At 40.6% G+C, this 17,405-nt stretch overlaps 1 pseudogene; it reads right to left on the minus strand.

Annotated features, from left to right (window-relative positions):
* Positions 1 to 16,481, minus strand: part of LOC134340882 (potassium-transporting ATPase alpha chain 2-like) — a 31,944-nt pseudogene extending 15,463 nt beyond the window's left edge.
* Positions 16,482 to 17,405: the final 924 nt, after the last annotated feature.

The raw sequence follows: 17,405 nt of genomic DNA on the forward strand, positions 1-17,405 counted from the left end.
TCATTATTTCAATGAGATGATTATTATTTGCCAGCAGTTAAGGATACTTCATTCGAACCTTTATCCTGTTTGCTTGCCTTACAAACAGAAATAGAGAGGAGGATTTGTGAATGCCTCACCATCACTGAAAATGTCTCTCATATTTCCTATTTCTCTTGTTATATTTTTACACTGTCAATGCAGTGTATATGCTCTCAAATATACATGAATGATAATTAAGTGAATTAAACTTGCATTAAAAAAAGAACATGTGAAATAGAACATAGAATACTATTACACAGGACAGGCCATTCAGCCCAAGATGTTGCGCTGATCTTGATGTCAAGTTATACCAAATGTCCTGCTCCTGTGTATCGTTCATAGCTGTCCATTCCCTTCATTTTCATGTGTATATCTAAAATCCCCTTAGGCATCACCAGACTGTCTGCTTCCATGACTAACCCAAATAACCTATTCTGGACACCTACTATTTGCTGTATAGAAAATGTGCCTCTCATATCACCATTAAGTTTCTCCCTCATATTTCTACCTTGGGGAAAGGATTCTGACTATCAACCTTATCTATGCCTCTCATAATTTTAAAGAGTTCTATCAGATCTCCCCTCAACCTCCAATGCGCTAGAGAGAACAGCACAAGTTTATCCAACCTTTCCTTACAGCTCATACATTTTCATCCCAGCAGTATTCCGATAAACATCTTCAGCACCCTCTCCACAGTTTCCACATCCTTCCAAAAACTGGACAATCAGAATTGCATGCAATTCTCCAAGTATGGTCCGGTTAATGATTTATAAAGCTGCAGCATGACTTCTTACAAGCATGTCATCACATACAGCATCGTTACCAATTTATCTACTTGTGTCGCCACTTTCAGTGTAGGTCCAGCATTCTCCATCCACTTTTATATTCATTTGAGTGCAGCAAGAATAAAACTGACTGTATGCAACTGACATCAGCAAAATGGCTCATTTCTAGGCCCTTGATGGGTCCTTCAAGTCAAAGTATTTCACTGGATGTGAAAATCTTTGAGACGTTCACACACAGCGAAAAACAATAGTTAAATGAAGGTCTTTTCTTTCTTTATAATCTTAGTAAGCACAGACAGATTGATGGTTGGTCAAATGTTTTTGCTCCTTAACTGAACTATGTACAGAATATTCTGTGTGCTATCTGGAAACTTAAAATCCTACTACGCTTTTCAACTTGTCCAGTACCTGAAACTTGTTGGTAGAATTGAATAGTTTCTCAAATATTTTCATTTCTGTATTCCATCACATTACCAAATACAGTTTCTCAAAACTTCAGAAAGGCACTTTCTAAGGAATCTTCAACCACTTCTCTCTGCATTCACAAAAAAAAACAAAGTAACATTTAGGTTAATTAATATCCTTAATAGAAATATTGTCATCATTAATCAGAGATATACCGATAGTTGATCTGCTGCACAGTAAGACTGATTGTCCACTGCCCATTCATTCAATTATTGATTGTATTTAAGAGACTCTGCTTAAAGGTTAAACTACTAATGAGCTATAAAGCCACTATTAATGGAGTATGACATATAATGCCCTCAGAATGCTGAACATAACAACGAAATTACAAAAGTGGAAGCCTGGAAGAGATTGTGCTGGTGCTTTCCAGCCTGTTGGTCAAATTCAACAGGGCTTGTGGCCAAAACTCAAGGATTGGCCAAAATATTAAGGGTGGACCGAAGAACATTCAGCCATTAATGGAAATGGCAAAAAAAGACATAGGGCTCCAAATCAAAATGTGCAAATCTATTATGCACAAGGATAAATGTTTTTATGCTTCATGGAACAAAACCTGTTGTTGAGTACAGAACATGAAGGAAAGAGGAACTGTCTTTTAGAGCAGATTGCATGCAAGGATCGGCTACAGATTTGCTTGAAGAGATGATTAGCAGGAAAGTAAAAAGTAATTGGCCCGCGATATTAGTGGGAGTTAGGGGAGACAATGTGTGGAGGAACATGAGGACATCAGCAAAAAGTGGTGTAAAGGTGACAAAGTAACAAATAAAACTTAATGAAGAAACAAACTGGTGGATTCAGATTAATTGGCCAAGGTAAGGTCAGGTTATTTAACAAATTCTGGTTAAACAAAGCCTTTAGTTTAGTGTGATAGAATTTCAGACATTGAAGCAGTAAGCTGGACTAAAATCTTAGATATGTATAACAACAGCATAGGAGACATGCTAAATAAGCTAAAGTATTAATTTATGATCTAGATTTTTAAAATTGCAACAAATAATTTACTTTTGAATGCTATGCTGGATAGGGAGGCAACTGAACACTTGAGGTTGTGCTGGATGAAGATACTGTGGTGCTTTCCCTCTTATTGACATAAAACAGTGACACTTCCTTTCCCACAATTTTCCTGTGATCCTCTGTGGCCTCTCACATCCATCTACTGTACATTTGAATTTTATTGTAAAGTTTCTTGAAAATAAAATAATTGACTCTGTGCTACCTTCAGAATTAGGACATCATCCTGTGCTGCTTTGAATTCTTCACGAATACAGAGAGCAATAATCTTGGCAAGAGCTGTCCACATTTGCAATGTTTGGTCATAGCTCTGAACTATAAATAAATACATGTTACTCATATATTTAGTAGTTTTTTTTCCCCATTTATCTGCTCTCTTTTTATTATGCAGCAGATGAACAAATTAATGCTATGAACATATGCACATCAAAACATCTGAATTAGTATCAGGAGTAGACCACTCTGCCCATCAACCCTACTAACCCATTCAGTAAGACCATGGATGATCTACCTGTAAACTCAACTCCATATTCCTATCCATCTGCCAAGGCCCTTAATTCTTTTACTTAACAAGGATCTATCTAAAGCCTCTTTTGACTTCAGATTTCACTTTCACTGCACCTTGAGGAAGATGGTGCCAAAGACTCACAGCCCTTAGGAAAAAAAGTATACTGCCTCATCGCTGTCTTAAATGAGCAAACACAAGTTCTTGGTTCTTCCACATGAGGAAACATCCACCTTGTCAAGGGCCCTGAGAATATTTTTGTTTCTATCAAGTTCCTTCCCACCTCATTAAACTCCAGTATTCAAATATCAAATCTATCTAATCTTCCTGCAATGGGCCATAGGCCCATTCCAGATATCAGTTAACACACAAAACAGTTGCTGGTGAACACAGCAGGCCAGGCAGCATCTCTAGGAAGCGGTACAGTCGACATTTCGGGCCGAGACCTTTTGTCAGGACTAACTGAAAGAAGAGATAATAAGAGATTTGAAAGTGGGAGGGGGAGGGGCGATCCTTTTTTTTTCCTTTCTTCTGCCTCTCTCCCTTCTTGAAGAGTGGTGTGACATTTGCCATTTTCCAGTCTTCCGAAACCATTCCAGAACCTAGTGATTCTTGAAAGACCATCACTAATACTTCCAAATCTCTTCAGCCATGTCTTTTAGAACACTGGAGTGTACACCATCTGGTCCACGTGGCTTGTCTATATTCAGACCTTTCAGTTTCCCAAGAACTTTCTCTCTAGTTATGGTAACTTCACACACTTCATACACCCTGACACCTGGAACTTCCACCATACTGCTAGTGTCTTATATAGTAAAGACTAATGCAAAATACTTATCCACCATTTCCGTGTCCCCGATTACTACCCCTCCAGCTTTGTTTTCCAGCAGTCTAATATCCACCCTCGCCTCGCTCTTTTGTCATCCTCTTTAATATTCGTGGCTAGCTCTCTTTCATATTCCATCTGTACCTTCTGAATGACGTTTTAGTTGCCTTCTGTCGGTTTTTAAAAGCTTCCCAATCCTCTAACTTCCCACTATTTTTGCTCTATTATATGTTATCTTTTTGGCTTTTATATTGGCTTTGACTTCTCTTGTTTGTCACGGTTGTGTCATCTTTCCTTTAGAGTACTTCTTCCCCTTTGTGATGTATATACAGTATCCTGTGCCTTCCAAATTGCTTCCAGATATTCCAGCCATTACTGCTCTGCCAACATCCCTGCCATGTCCTTTTCCAATGAATTCTGGCCAACTCCTCTCTCATGCCTCTGTAATTCCCTTTTCTCCACTCTAATACTAATATATCTGACTTCAGATTCTCCTTCTCCAATTTCAGGGTGAATTTGATCATATTATGATCACTTGCCCCGAAGCATTCTTTTACTTTAAATTCTCTAATCAGTTCTGGTTCACTGCGCAACACCCAATCCAGAATAGCTTATCCCCTAGTGGGCTCAACTACGAGCTGCTCTAAAAAGCCATCTTGTAGGCAATCTAGAAATTCCCCCTCTTGGAATCCTGCACCAACTCAATTTTCCCAATCTACCTGCATATTGAAATCCCCATGACTATTGTAACTTTGCCCTTTTTGGCATGCATTTTCTATCGCCCATTGTAATTTGTAGACCACATCCTTACTATTGTTTGGGGTCTGTATACAACTCCCATCAGGGTCTTTTTACCCTTGTAGTTCCTTAGCTCTATCGACAATGATTCAACACCTTCTGACCCTATGTCACCTCTTTCTAAAGATTTGATTTCATTTTTTTTAACCAACAAACCCTCTGCCTTCCTGCCTGTCCTTTTGAGACAATGTTTATCCTTGCACATAAAGCTCCCAGTTGTAATCCTCCTTCAGCCATGATTCAGTGATGCTCACAACATCATACATACCAATCTGCAACTGTGAAACAAATGTATCTACCCTATTTCATATACTGTGAGTTTCCAAATATAACACCTTCAGTCCTCTATTCACCCTTTTCCATTTTTCAATCTTATTAACATCTTTCCTGTAGGTAGGTGACCAAAACTGCACACAATACTCCAAATTAGGCCTCACCAATGCCTTATACAACTTCAAGGTAACAAACCATCTCCTGTACTCAGTATTTTGATTTATGAAGGCCAATGTGCCAAATACTTTTTTCACAACCCTACCAGTGCCACCACTTTCAATGAATTATTCCCAGATCCCTTTGTTCTACCGCACTCCTCACTCCGCTACCATTCACAGTGTAAGACCTGCCCTAGTTGGTCCTACAAAAGTGCAACACCACACACTTGTCTGCATGAAATTCCATCTGCCATTTTTCAGACCATTTTTCCAGTTGGTCCAGTACTCACTGCAAGCTTTCATAACTTTCCTCACTGCCCACTACACACCCAATCTCGGTGTCATCCGCAAGTCTGTTGATTCGGTTATCATCCAGATCATTGATACAGATGACAAACAACAACAGACCCAGCACCGATTCCCGTGGTGCTCCACTAATCACAGGCCTCCAGTCAGAGAGGCAACCATCTACTACCACTCCCACAAAGCCAATGTCTAATCCAATTTACTACCTCATCTTGAATGTCAAGCAAACTGAACCTTCTTGACCAACCCCCCATGCGGGATCTTGTCAAATGCCTTGCTGAAATCCATGTAGACAATGTCCACTGCCCTGCCTTTATCAACTTTCCTGGTTATTTCCTCAAAAAACTCTATAAAATTGGTTTGACATGACCTACCATGCTGACTATCCCTAATCAGTCCATGTCTATCCAAATAATCATATAGCCGGTCCTTTAGAATACATTCCAATAACTTTCCCACTACTGATGTCAGGCTCACCAGCCTATAATTTCTTGGTTTATTTTTAGATCCTTTTTTAAACAGCGGAACAACAGTGGCTATCCTCCAACCCTCTAGTACCTCACGTTACAAAGGATGGTTTAAATATCTCTGCTAGGGCCCCTGCAATTTCTGCACTTGCCTCTGCAGGGTCCAAGGGAAATATGCCCTCCTCTTTCCTACCTTGACCGATCCTATTCATCTTATATCTCTTGTTCCAGCTCTACGTTCACCAGCTCAGTTTCAAATCTCTTCAAATGTCTCTGAGGTCCCAATGTTTCTAATTCCTCTGAACTCAAGTACTGCAAATTTGTTTTTCCATTCTGTTTTACAGGTGGAATCTTCACTTCCTTCACCACATCACTAGTGGCTTTGCTTTCATCCAGCTCAGTCCCTTATTCTAGAATCCTCAACCCAAACCCTGCACTTCTATATCTTGCCTTCTTTTAACATGCTGTTGAAGCCTACTTGATTGACCAGGAACTCAGTCACCTGATCTGAAGGCTTCTCTTTTAGTTTGATGCCAATTCTGTCTATGATTGATCTGAAATGGTTTCTTCCATTAAAACTACCGCAAAGATGCCAGAAGTTGTACTTCCTTTACAATAAAATACAGAAATAAAACGCATAATGAAATAAAACCTGCACCAACTACTGGGCCATGGGTATGGTTTGAAAGATATATTCCAGCCTGAAAATTGTTGGAGCTTTCATAGTGAGTAGAAATTTAATTTGCAGTTCAGGCAGCAACTTCATGAACAAGAAATAACACACATTTCTATTTGTTATAAATTAATTTTCAGAATATGTAGATTATCATCACTTTCAGCACTGAAACTGTGAGTTTGCCAAGTAAGCTGATTAATTTTGGCATCACTGATGCTTAAATAGAACAAGCACTAATTTCAAAGGACTCCACTTCCTACTTGGGAGTCTGCACCTCACCCTTATTTCACACCTCACCGCTATAAGTGATAGCAGATTGCTTCTCTGTACAATTGATCAGTTACAAATATGAGCTTCATAGCAAAATATTCCCATTGCAATGTATTATAGATTCAGTGTTTTATAAGGGGCTGAAATGGCCAACAAGAACAGATAAATATTACTCATGATTTAAGGTAGAAATATTACTCAATAAATCAGACCAAATTCTTCAGGCTGATGGTCAATTTTTGTAACAATGAATGAAACACTTGCACTAAACATCTTGTAATTTTTTTTCTCACAGTCCAAAGACATACCGGGTAGGTTAAATGGTCATTGTAAATTGTCCTGTGGTTAGGTTAGAGTTAATCAGGTTTGTCGGGGATGCTGGATGGCGTGGCTTGAAGGGCTGGGAGGGCCTACTCCATGTTGTATTGCTAAATAAAAAAATAAACAAACAATGTCAGATAATATCCCTCACTTCCCTGCACATTCATGTGCCTATCACAGAGCATTTTCAACACCTCTATCATATTTGCAACCGCCATCACTCCAGGCACCCACCACTCTGCAAAAGAACCTGCCCTGCACATCTCCTTTGAATTTACATGTCTCACCTGAACTACTTGCCCTCTGGTTTTAGACATTGACCTTGGAAAATGATAGAGGCTGTCGATCTATACTTTTCATAATTTTATAAACTTTTATCAGGTCCCCCCTCAGCCTCCACCATTCCAGAGAAAACAACCCTAGTTTGTCCAACCTCTCCAGGCAGCATTCTAGTAAACCTCCTCTGCACCTTCTCCTAAGCCTGCACGTCTGTACTATAAAGAGGTAACCAGATCTGAATACGATACTCCAGATGCAGCCTAACCAGAGTCTTATAAAGCTGCAACATAACTTCCTGATTCTTGAGTGCAGTGCCTCGATTAATAGCGCAAGCATGCCACACAACTTCTTTATCTATCGGCTGTGTAGCTATTTTCAAGGACCTATGGACCTAGACCTCAAAATTCCTCCATGCGTAGATCAACACTGTTAAGGATCCTGCCATTACTGTCCCTTGACATTTGAGCTCCTAAGGTGCAAAAACTCACCTTTGATAGGATTAGACTCCATCTGCCATTTCTCTCACCCATTCTGCAAATGATCTATACCCCACTGATAAATCACTGCTTCAGAAATACTGTATTATCAAATCCCCCAAGACAATGTTCATTTTTATGGCAAGGTTACAGGGGAGTAATGATGTTCCCAGCAGAATGTAACAGACCTTTGTTTATGGAAATCTCTAAGACAATGGTACCTCTGAGGAAGAAGCAACAGATACTGGAAAAGGATAAACAATCCTTTCAGAGGTTCCTAATCTTTTTTACTCCATGGACCCCCTACCATTAACTGAGGGGTCTTTGGACCCCAGGTTCGGGAACCCCTGCTTTAGATTGTATTTCTGGGATACGGCAATGAGTGAGGGTGGGTGGATACTGGAAAAATCTGTTCAAACAGCCTGAGCATCTACTGTGCTACATTAAAAAATGTTCAAATTACATAAATATTAGCATCATTTACAAAAGGGGTGGTAAAAATTTCAGAGTTGTATACTTTGATAATAAATGAACCTTTGAAACTTGTCCCATAACACTGCATTATATTGGAGTTCCAGTGTACTTTGCAAAAGATTACACTCAAAATACAAATTCCTCTTCATGCTTGAAATTATGTAATTGATTATCCTAAGGGCATCTTTGGGTGATTGTTTACTTATCAAAACTAATGTAAATAAAATTAATCACATACATAATCTAATTAGAGTGTTGGGATGTTGGATCAGATTCAGTATAATTCTATCAATATAAAGACAGATTCAATCACATGCCTCCGATACCTGCCTGACCTTCACTGGTATCTGCTGTGTAGTCTTGATTATCAAACCACAAATGTGCCACAGTCTTTCAATTCTAAGTTATCAAAGCAAATGGCAGAGATGGAGCCCAAAGTCTCAACAGCATCCAAATTCTTTATTCGGCAGTTCTTCTTGGCCATTAGAGTGAGACTAACCTGTGGAAAAAAATGGACAGAAGGCAAACTTAAGCATCATTTGTTATCCAAAATATGATGGAGATTCAAACTATTTCAGTAAATAACTCCAAGTAATTGAAATACAACTAGCTATATACAACAAAAGAACAAGAATATTACACTTTTAATAATGGTACTACTACATTGTGACAGGAATAACTGGTGTGTAGAATTACGCCTAGAAATATTTAGCGTATCAAAGATGTTGAAACCAACATATTGCGTTCCATATAGACTTCAGAGCCTAGCAAATCAACAGATAACTTTATCAAATAAACTAGTTCTGAAAATATTCCAGATACAAGAGAATTTTCAACTAACACTCTATAGAACATAGAACATAGAAATCTACAGCACATTACAGGCCCTTCAACCCACAATGTTGTGCTGACCATGTAACCTACTGTAGAAAATGCCTAGAATTACCCTACCACATTGCACTCTATTTTTAAGCTCCATGTACCTATCCAAGACTTTCTTAAAAGACCCTGTTGTATCCACCTCTACCACTGTCACCAGCAGTGCATTCCATGCACCCACCACTCTCTGTGTGAAAAACTTACCTCTGACATCCCCCTCGTACCTACTTCCAAGCACCTTAAAACTATGTCTCCTCGTATTAACCATTTCAGCCCTGGGAAAAAGCCTCTGACTATCCACACGATCAATGCCTCTCATCATCTTATACACCTCTGTCAGACTACCTCTCATTCTGCATCGCTTCAAGGAGAAAAGGCCGAGTTCACTCAACCTATTCTCATAAGGCATGCTCTCCAATCCAGGCAACATCCTTATAAATCTCCTCTGCATTCTCTCTATAGTATCTACATCCTTCCTGTAGTGAGGTGACAGAACTGAACACAGTACTCCAGGTGGGGTCTGACCAAGGTCTTGTATAGCTGCAACATTACCTCACGGCTCTTGAACATGGTTGATGAAGGCCACCACACCATACACTTTCTTAACAACACTGTCAACTTGCACAGCAGCTTTGAGTGTCTTATCGACAGACCCCAAGATCTCTCGGATCCCCCACACTGCCAAGAGTCTTACTATTAATACTATATTCTGTCTTCATATTTGACCTATCAAAATGAACCACTTCACACTTATCTGGATTGAACTCCATCTGCCACTTCTCAGCCCAGTTCTGCATCCTATCGATGGCCCGCTATAACTTCTGCCAACCCTCCACACTATCCACAACACCCCCAACCTTTGTGTCATCAGCAAACTTACTAACCCACCCTTCTACTTCTTCATCCAGGTCATTTACAAACATCACAAAGAGGAGGGATCCCAGAACAGATCCCTGCGCAACACCAACGGTCACCATCCTCCATGTAGAATACGAACCATCTACAACCACCCACCCTTTGCCTTCCGTGCGCAAGCCAATTCTGGATTCTCGAAGTAAAGTTTCCTTGAATCCCGTGCCTCCTTAATTTTTGAATGAGCCTTGCATGGGGAACCTTATCAAATGCCTTACTGAAATACATATACACTACATCCGCTGCTCTATCTCCATAATTTGTGATGGCAAACTAATCCCTTTTAGGAGACCTCTAAAAGTTAACACCAGCACACACTTTATTAGGAGTCCAATGATTATAACTTAACAATGGTCCATAGGCCAGCCTGGCCATCATCCCCAACACTGATTACATTCTCTCTTGTTACAGCATCTTTGACACTCATGGGCTTATGAGTGCCAGATATTGTTGCAGTGATCTTGCATGGTGAATAAATAGACACAAAAGATTCTGCAGATGTTGGAAACCTTGTGCAACACACACAAAATGGTGGAGGAAATCAACAGGCCAGGCAGGGAAATGAACAGCCGGCATTTCAGACCAAAACCCTTCAACAGCAGCCCGATGAAGGGTCTCAGCCAGAAATGTTGACTGTTAATTCATCTCCATAGATGCTGCCTGACCTGCTGATTTTTCTTCCAGCATTTTGCGTGTGTTGCTCTTGGTGAATAAGTGAACTCCTATTGATAGCACAACCTCCAAACAGATCAATGGCAATTTTAAAAATTAGAATGGATTTACAGCTGTTTTATTGCACCTTGCAATTAAAAGAAATGAGTCACATTCAAACTATATAAATTCTATTATATTATGGGGCTTGGAAGTCTTTTAACTACAAGATTATTAAATATTTTTATAGCACAGTAGTAGATATAAAATAGCCTGTACTTTAACATATTTATCTAGAAATTTCAATGTATTTGTTCTCCACATTATTAATACCTAACTTGATTAAAGTTAAAGTCACCTAGGATCATTGTATTCCCTTTGTTTCAATCACCTCTAATATACTATATCCTACACAGAATAGTACAGCACAGGAACAGGCCTTTTCGCCCACATGATGGCAAATTAAACTCAACCCTTCTGTCTGCATATGATCCACATTACTTGTTCCCTTCATGTTCTGTCTGTCTAAATGCCTCTTAAACACTTCTATTGTTTCTGCTTCCAGCACCAGCTTTGGCAGTGTGTTCATGAATGAGACTGTATACAACATTTTAAGCTAAATAGAGGGACTTCCATTTAGAATGAAGATAACAAGGAATTTCTTTGGCCAGAGAGTGGTGAATCTGTGAAATTCTTTGCCACAGGCGGCTGTGGAGGCCAAATGATTGAATATATTTAAGGCAGAGATTGATAGATTCTTGATTAGTCAGGGCATGAAGGCTGGAGATTGGGGCTGAGAGGAAAATGGATCAGCCATGATGAAATGGCGGCGAGAGACTCGATGGGCCAAATGGCCTAATTCTGCTTCTATATCTTATGACCTTATGGTCTACGTAGCTGGGGGTTGGTGGTGTAAGGATTCTGCTGAAGAGAAATATAGGAAATTGAAGAGAAAGGGCAGAGTGATAGTTCAAACAAAATACCGGAGAATGACATGTGCAATGCCAGGAAGAGACTGTGTAAACAAACATAACTCCACTTAGAGTCAGATTTGAAAAAAAAATATGTAAAGGCAATATTGAAGGTTCCTATCAGAGTCCACATAGAACTTCTAATATTGGACAGGCTAATGGCATAGATAATATAAATTAGGAACAAGTAATAATGTAGTTGTTGAAGTGGCAAATGCTGGCAATTAAATATTCCAATATTTTTAAATTTAAGGAAAGATGAAAAAGAGGAGGGATATCCTTAATGATAAACAATGGGATAAAGATGGTGGAGACAAAGGATCTTAGCTTAGAAAGTCATGAAGTAGAATCCATTTGGGTGCAGCTAAGAATCAGGAAGGTACAGAATACATTGGTGGGAGCTGTAGACAGGCAGCTATATATAATGGTAATAAAAGGATTTACTCACATTTGTAAAAGTACGCCTTGGTAGGGATAGTCAGCATGGCTTTATGTGGTGGAGTTCAGAACGCATTTGTAGTTTTGTGTTCATTTCTGGTTGCCCCATTACATGAAAGATGATAGACTTTGGAGGGGTTGAAGAGGAAGTCAACCAAAATGCAGCCTGCATTAAAATTATTATCAAAAAGGAGGGTTGGACAGATTTGGATTATTTTCTCTGGAGTGTTGGAAGTTGAGACGAGACATGATAAAAGTTTATGAACTTATTAGAAGCACAGAAACTCTTTCCTAGAGCAGAAATATTAAAGAGTATAAGGCATAGCTTTAAGATGAGAGGGGGAAAAGTTTAAGGGATATGTGTGGGGCAAGTTTTTTTTTAAAACAGAGTTAACATAAAGGAATAGATGTTTCTTTCTCCCACATTAATCTTTCAGCCACATATTAAATCCTTGATTTTATTACCTCTGTGTCAATTTGCGTATGTGCAGTTAGTAATCCAGATTGTACCTTTGTTATTGTCTCTTTGAACATGGATCCTAACTGCTCAGACTCTTGTAGGGAAACCTGCTCCTTAGTCCTCTTTATGATGCTGGTTCCCACATAGACCAGAGAACTGGGTCTTTCTCCTCACACTCCAAGCTCATCCTTGACCTAAAAGGACAACCTTAAACCTGACATTAGTCAGACAGCGCAATATTTTCACTTGACCTCATCATTGCAGTAAATACCCCATTCCAGATACTATCCCCTGTCCTTTCTGCTTCCATTTCACTTCCCCAACCTAAACAATACACTGTCCCTTTTCTCTCTCCTCCTAAACTACCCAGTGTGCCCCTCCCTCCACTAATTGCCCAACACCCACATATTCCACCCAGTGGTTCCCTCCCCTGACTACCCCATCCATCCTCTCCACCTCCCTCCCCCATCAGATTCCATCATCTTCAGACCTTTGTCACTTCTACCTGTCACCTCCCAGTTTCTGGCACTATTCCCGTTCTCTCCTCCCCATGTGCCTAAAATTCCTCCTCACCTGAATCCAGTCAGCTCTGCTCCACCTCTTATTTGTTCTCAATCTTCAATCCAGAGGAAAGGTCTCGAGCCAGAGAGTCAACTGTCCATTTCCCTTCATAGATGCTGCCTGACGTGTTGAGTTCTTTTTTGTGAACTGACCCTCTACACCATATCCTTACGGGCAGTTTGCTCACCATCCCTGTTGTCTCTGCTCTCAAATAGAAGCAGATCATTAAATTTGGCACCTGTCAGACAAGAGCAGGTGTTGTGGTTCCTTCCGCCTTCTGGATGTCCATACTGGATTCATTTCCAATTACACTCCCCTCTTACTCTTGACTGACCAATTCTGAGGGGTGTGATGCCTCTTGGAACATAGATTCCAGGATATACAGTGACTATTGGTCTTGTAACTTGAATTTTTAAAAAAAAAAGGAATATCATTTCCATCCCCACCACGATGTTCTGGCTCACTGTTTGCTCATTCTTCCCAAGATTTCCCCCGCAACCCTCACCAGCGCTCTGCCCCACCTAACTGCCTTTACAATTGTAAACACAAAATACTCTGCAGACGCTGGGGTCAAAGCAACACTCACAACACGCTGGAGGAACTCAGCAGGTCGGGCAGCATCCGTGGAAACGAGCAGTCGACGTTTTGGGCCGGAACCCTTCCTCAGGACTGAAGAGGGAAGGGGCAGAGGCCCTATAAAGAAGGTGGGGGGAGGGTGGGAAGGAGAAGGCTGGTAGGTTCCAGGTGAAAAACCAGTAAGGGGAAGATAAAGTGGTGGGCGAGGGGAAGCAGGGAGGTGATAGGCAGGAAAGGTGAAGAAGGAATAGGGGAAAACACAATGGGTAGTAGAAGGAGGCGGAACCATGAGGGAGGTGATAGGCAGTTGGGGGAGGGGGCAGAGTGAAACTGGGATAGGCGAAGGGAGGGGTGGGAATTACCGGAAGTTGGAGAATTCTATGTTCATACCAAGGGGCTGGAGACTACCTAGACAGTATATGAGGTGTTGCTCCTCCAACCTGAGTTTAGCTTCATCATGGCAGTAGAGGAGGCCATGTATGGACATATCTGAATGGGAGTGGGAAGCAAAGTTGAAGTGGGTGGCTACTGGGAGATCCTGTCTGTTGTGGCAGACAGAGCGGAGGTGCTCGACAAAGCGGTTCCCCAATCTGCGTCGGGTTAGAGGAGGCCGCACCAGGAGCACTGGATGCAATAGATGACCCCAACAGACTCACAAGTGAAGTGTTGCCTCACTTGGAAGGACTGTTTGGGGCCCTGAATGGTGGCAAGAGAGGACGTGTAGGGACAGGTGTAGCACTTACGCTTACAGGGATAAGTGCCGGGTGGAAGATCCGTAGGGAAGGATGTGTGGACCAGGGAGTCACGGAGGGAACGATCCCTGCAGAAAGTGGAGAGGGGTGGTGAGGGAAAGATGTACTTAGTGGTGGGGTCCTGTTGAAGGTGGCGGAAGTTGCGGAGGATAATGTGCTGGATCCGGAGGCTGGTGGGGTGGTAGGTGAGGACAAGGGGAACTCTGTCCCTGTTGTGGTGGCGGGAGGATGGGGTGAGGGCCGAAGTGCGGGAAATGGAGGAGATGTGGGTGAGGGCATCATTGATGACAGTAGAAAGGAAACCACGATCCTTAAAGAAAGAGGACATTTAAGATGTCCTGGAATGGAAAACCTCATCCTGGGAGCAGATGCGGTGGAGACAGAGGAACTGGGAATAGGGAATGGCATTTTTGCATGCAGCAGGGTGGAAAGAGGTATAGTCGAGGTAGTTATGAGAGTCAGTGGGCATGTAGAAGATGTCAGTGGACAGTCTATCTCCAGAGATGGAGACCGAGAGATCGAGAAAATGGAGCGAAGTGTCCGAGATAGACCAAGTGAATTTGAGGGCTGGGTGGAAATTAGAAGTAAAGTCGATGAAATTGATGAGCTCAGCAGGGGTTCAGGAAGCAGCACCAATGTAGTCGTCAATGTACCTAAGGAAATGTTGGTGAGCAGTACCAGAATAGGTTTGGAGCACAGACTGTTCCACATAACCAACGAAGAGGCAGACATAGCTGGGTCCCATGCAAGTTCCCTATAGACAATTGAGCAGGTTAGTCATCCATTTTAGTAAATTACCAGCATTACTTCTGTTTAAAACCTGTTCCTCCATATTGTCCTTGTGCCTTTCGCACTACCAAAAGCTCATGAATAAATGAAGATGAAGAATGGGACATTGAGTTAACATTGTGAACTTACAGTGAGCATGGCCAGCAGATCCTCAGGTACATTAGCAACAATTATGCCAATAAGGAAGATGATGGAATCTAGTATTTTGTACCCTAGACATATTGAGATGATGAAGAACACCACTCCCATAGTCACAGCCAATCCAGTAACAACATAGACAAAGTGCTCAATTTCTTTTGTGATTGGAGTCTTCTCATTTTGTAGTCTGAAATCAAGAGATGCACTCCCTCCAATGATGGTATGATCTCCTGTGCTGATCACCCTGCCTTTAAAATGTAAAAGTATACTTTATTAGTTGGTGCAATTAAGTTAAGTAGTACAGTACATTTGGAAGACAAAGGGTAGGTGAGAAAAAGCATTGGCAGATAATGATCAAGTCTAAAATGTTTAATTACTGCTGGACAAACAATCTCACCACTCTACATGAACTTTTATGACTGGTTTTCCCCATGATTACATCAGTACAGGGGACAGAGTTTCCAATAGTACAATCATTTCTCTGGATTATTTGAGGGTGGCAATTTAGCCGAAGTCCAAAATGACGGGCACTGAGTGAAAAATATCCTTGGACAACAAGAAGATTTCTCAGTCTCAGGGAATTTCACATTATATAGAGGAAATCCACTCCAAGGAAAGTCATTCCTAAACAGCAAAATCAAAATTTTGTTTTTTTTTCCAGATTACAGCAGCTTTTAAAGAATCTGAAATCCAAACCTTCCAAAAACTGAATCACACAATAACAATTCCTCTTAAAGCAGAAGCACAGTTGAATGCACCGTGCATATGAATGCAATTTGAAAGATGCACAAATTCATCTGCCGTCTCCATGACAATACAGTAATGGCTGTGCATTATTCTCCTCTTCCAAAACTTGATCTAACTGATGTCAATGCAAATTAATTTTGGATGCAAAGTACAATGTACTGCTGCCACTATTCAACAAAAAGATGAATTCCTGTCCCTATTGTTTTCTCACATTCTACATACTCAAGGCAAAAAAAAAGACAATCTACTACTGCCATTTCCAATAACATTTGTTCCTCATTCAAAATATAAATTCACACATAAAATATGTAGGTTGGCCAGAGGAATTGTTGCTTGCTATGATTAGTGGCTTCAAGTTGCATTGTAGACACACAGCTGGGGGGTAGGGGGAAATATTCTCTAGAAAGAAATGTAAAATACTGCCAACTATTTCCAGCCTCCCTCCAAGACAAGTGGTGGAATGGTAGCCAATGTTCTTGGTTTCAAGTAGATGCATATTCAGTGGCTTGATATTGCTTCAGACTCACCTTTCTAGGAAATACCAGTGCTGTTCTCAGGATAACATGTATGTATTTTTATAATAAATTTACTTTGAGCTTTGTTCTTAAAAATAAGGTACCAATATGATAAGTTATCAGTCTTCCATAAAGAAACCATATCAATGAAATAGAATTGAATTCAAATGTTATTAACTAATTTTAATAAAGTGATTTTTAAACATTATTTTAAGTCGCATTAGTCTTGAATTCCTCACCTGAAATGGTGGTGGAAGGAGATTCAAATGTATATGTTGAAAGAAAATTGGACTCCTACCAAAAACAGGGGAAAATGTACACTATCAATGATAAAAGTAATGAGGCTATATAGAACATGGAACACTTCAGCACGGTACAGGCCCTTCAGCCATGATATAGTACCGATATTTCAACCTAGTCTAAGATCAATCTAACCCTCCCCATCCACATTGCCATCCATTTTTCTGCCATCTATATCCCTAAGAGTTTCTTAAATGCCCCTAATGTATCAGCCTCTACCACTATCCCAGAGTATTTCATGCACCCACCACTTTCTGTGTTAAAAAAAAATACTCCTGACATCCACCCTACACTTCCTGAGGCTAATCCAATGCTTACTCAAAGAGAAGACTCGAATACAGTATAGCTCTAATCTACACCTTCTAATCTGCACAATTCTAGGAAATGCCAATGCTGTTCTCAAGAGTAGGGAACTAAATCTCAGGGTAGCATATGATATATATGTAGTTTTATAATAAATTTACTTTTGAGCTTTGCTTTTTAAAATAATGATAGAAGCTGTTCTCTTGTTTCTTCGATGAATGAAATTTCTGCTCTATCCTGTGTTGCTTGGCACAGAAGGAGTTAAGAAATATGAAACTGCAGATCCTGGAATTTGGAGCAAC

This window comes from Mobula hypostoma, chromosome X2 (genome assembly GCF_963921235.1).
Source record: "Mobula hypostoma chromosome X2, sMobHyp1.1, whole genome shotgun sequence".
NCBI classification, from domain to species: domain Eukaryota; kingdom Metazoa; phylum Chordata; class Chondrichthyes; order Myliobatiformes; family Myliobatidae; genus Mobula; species Mobula hypostoma.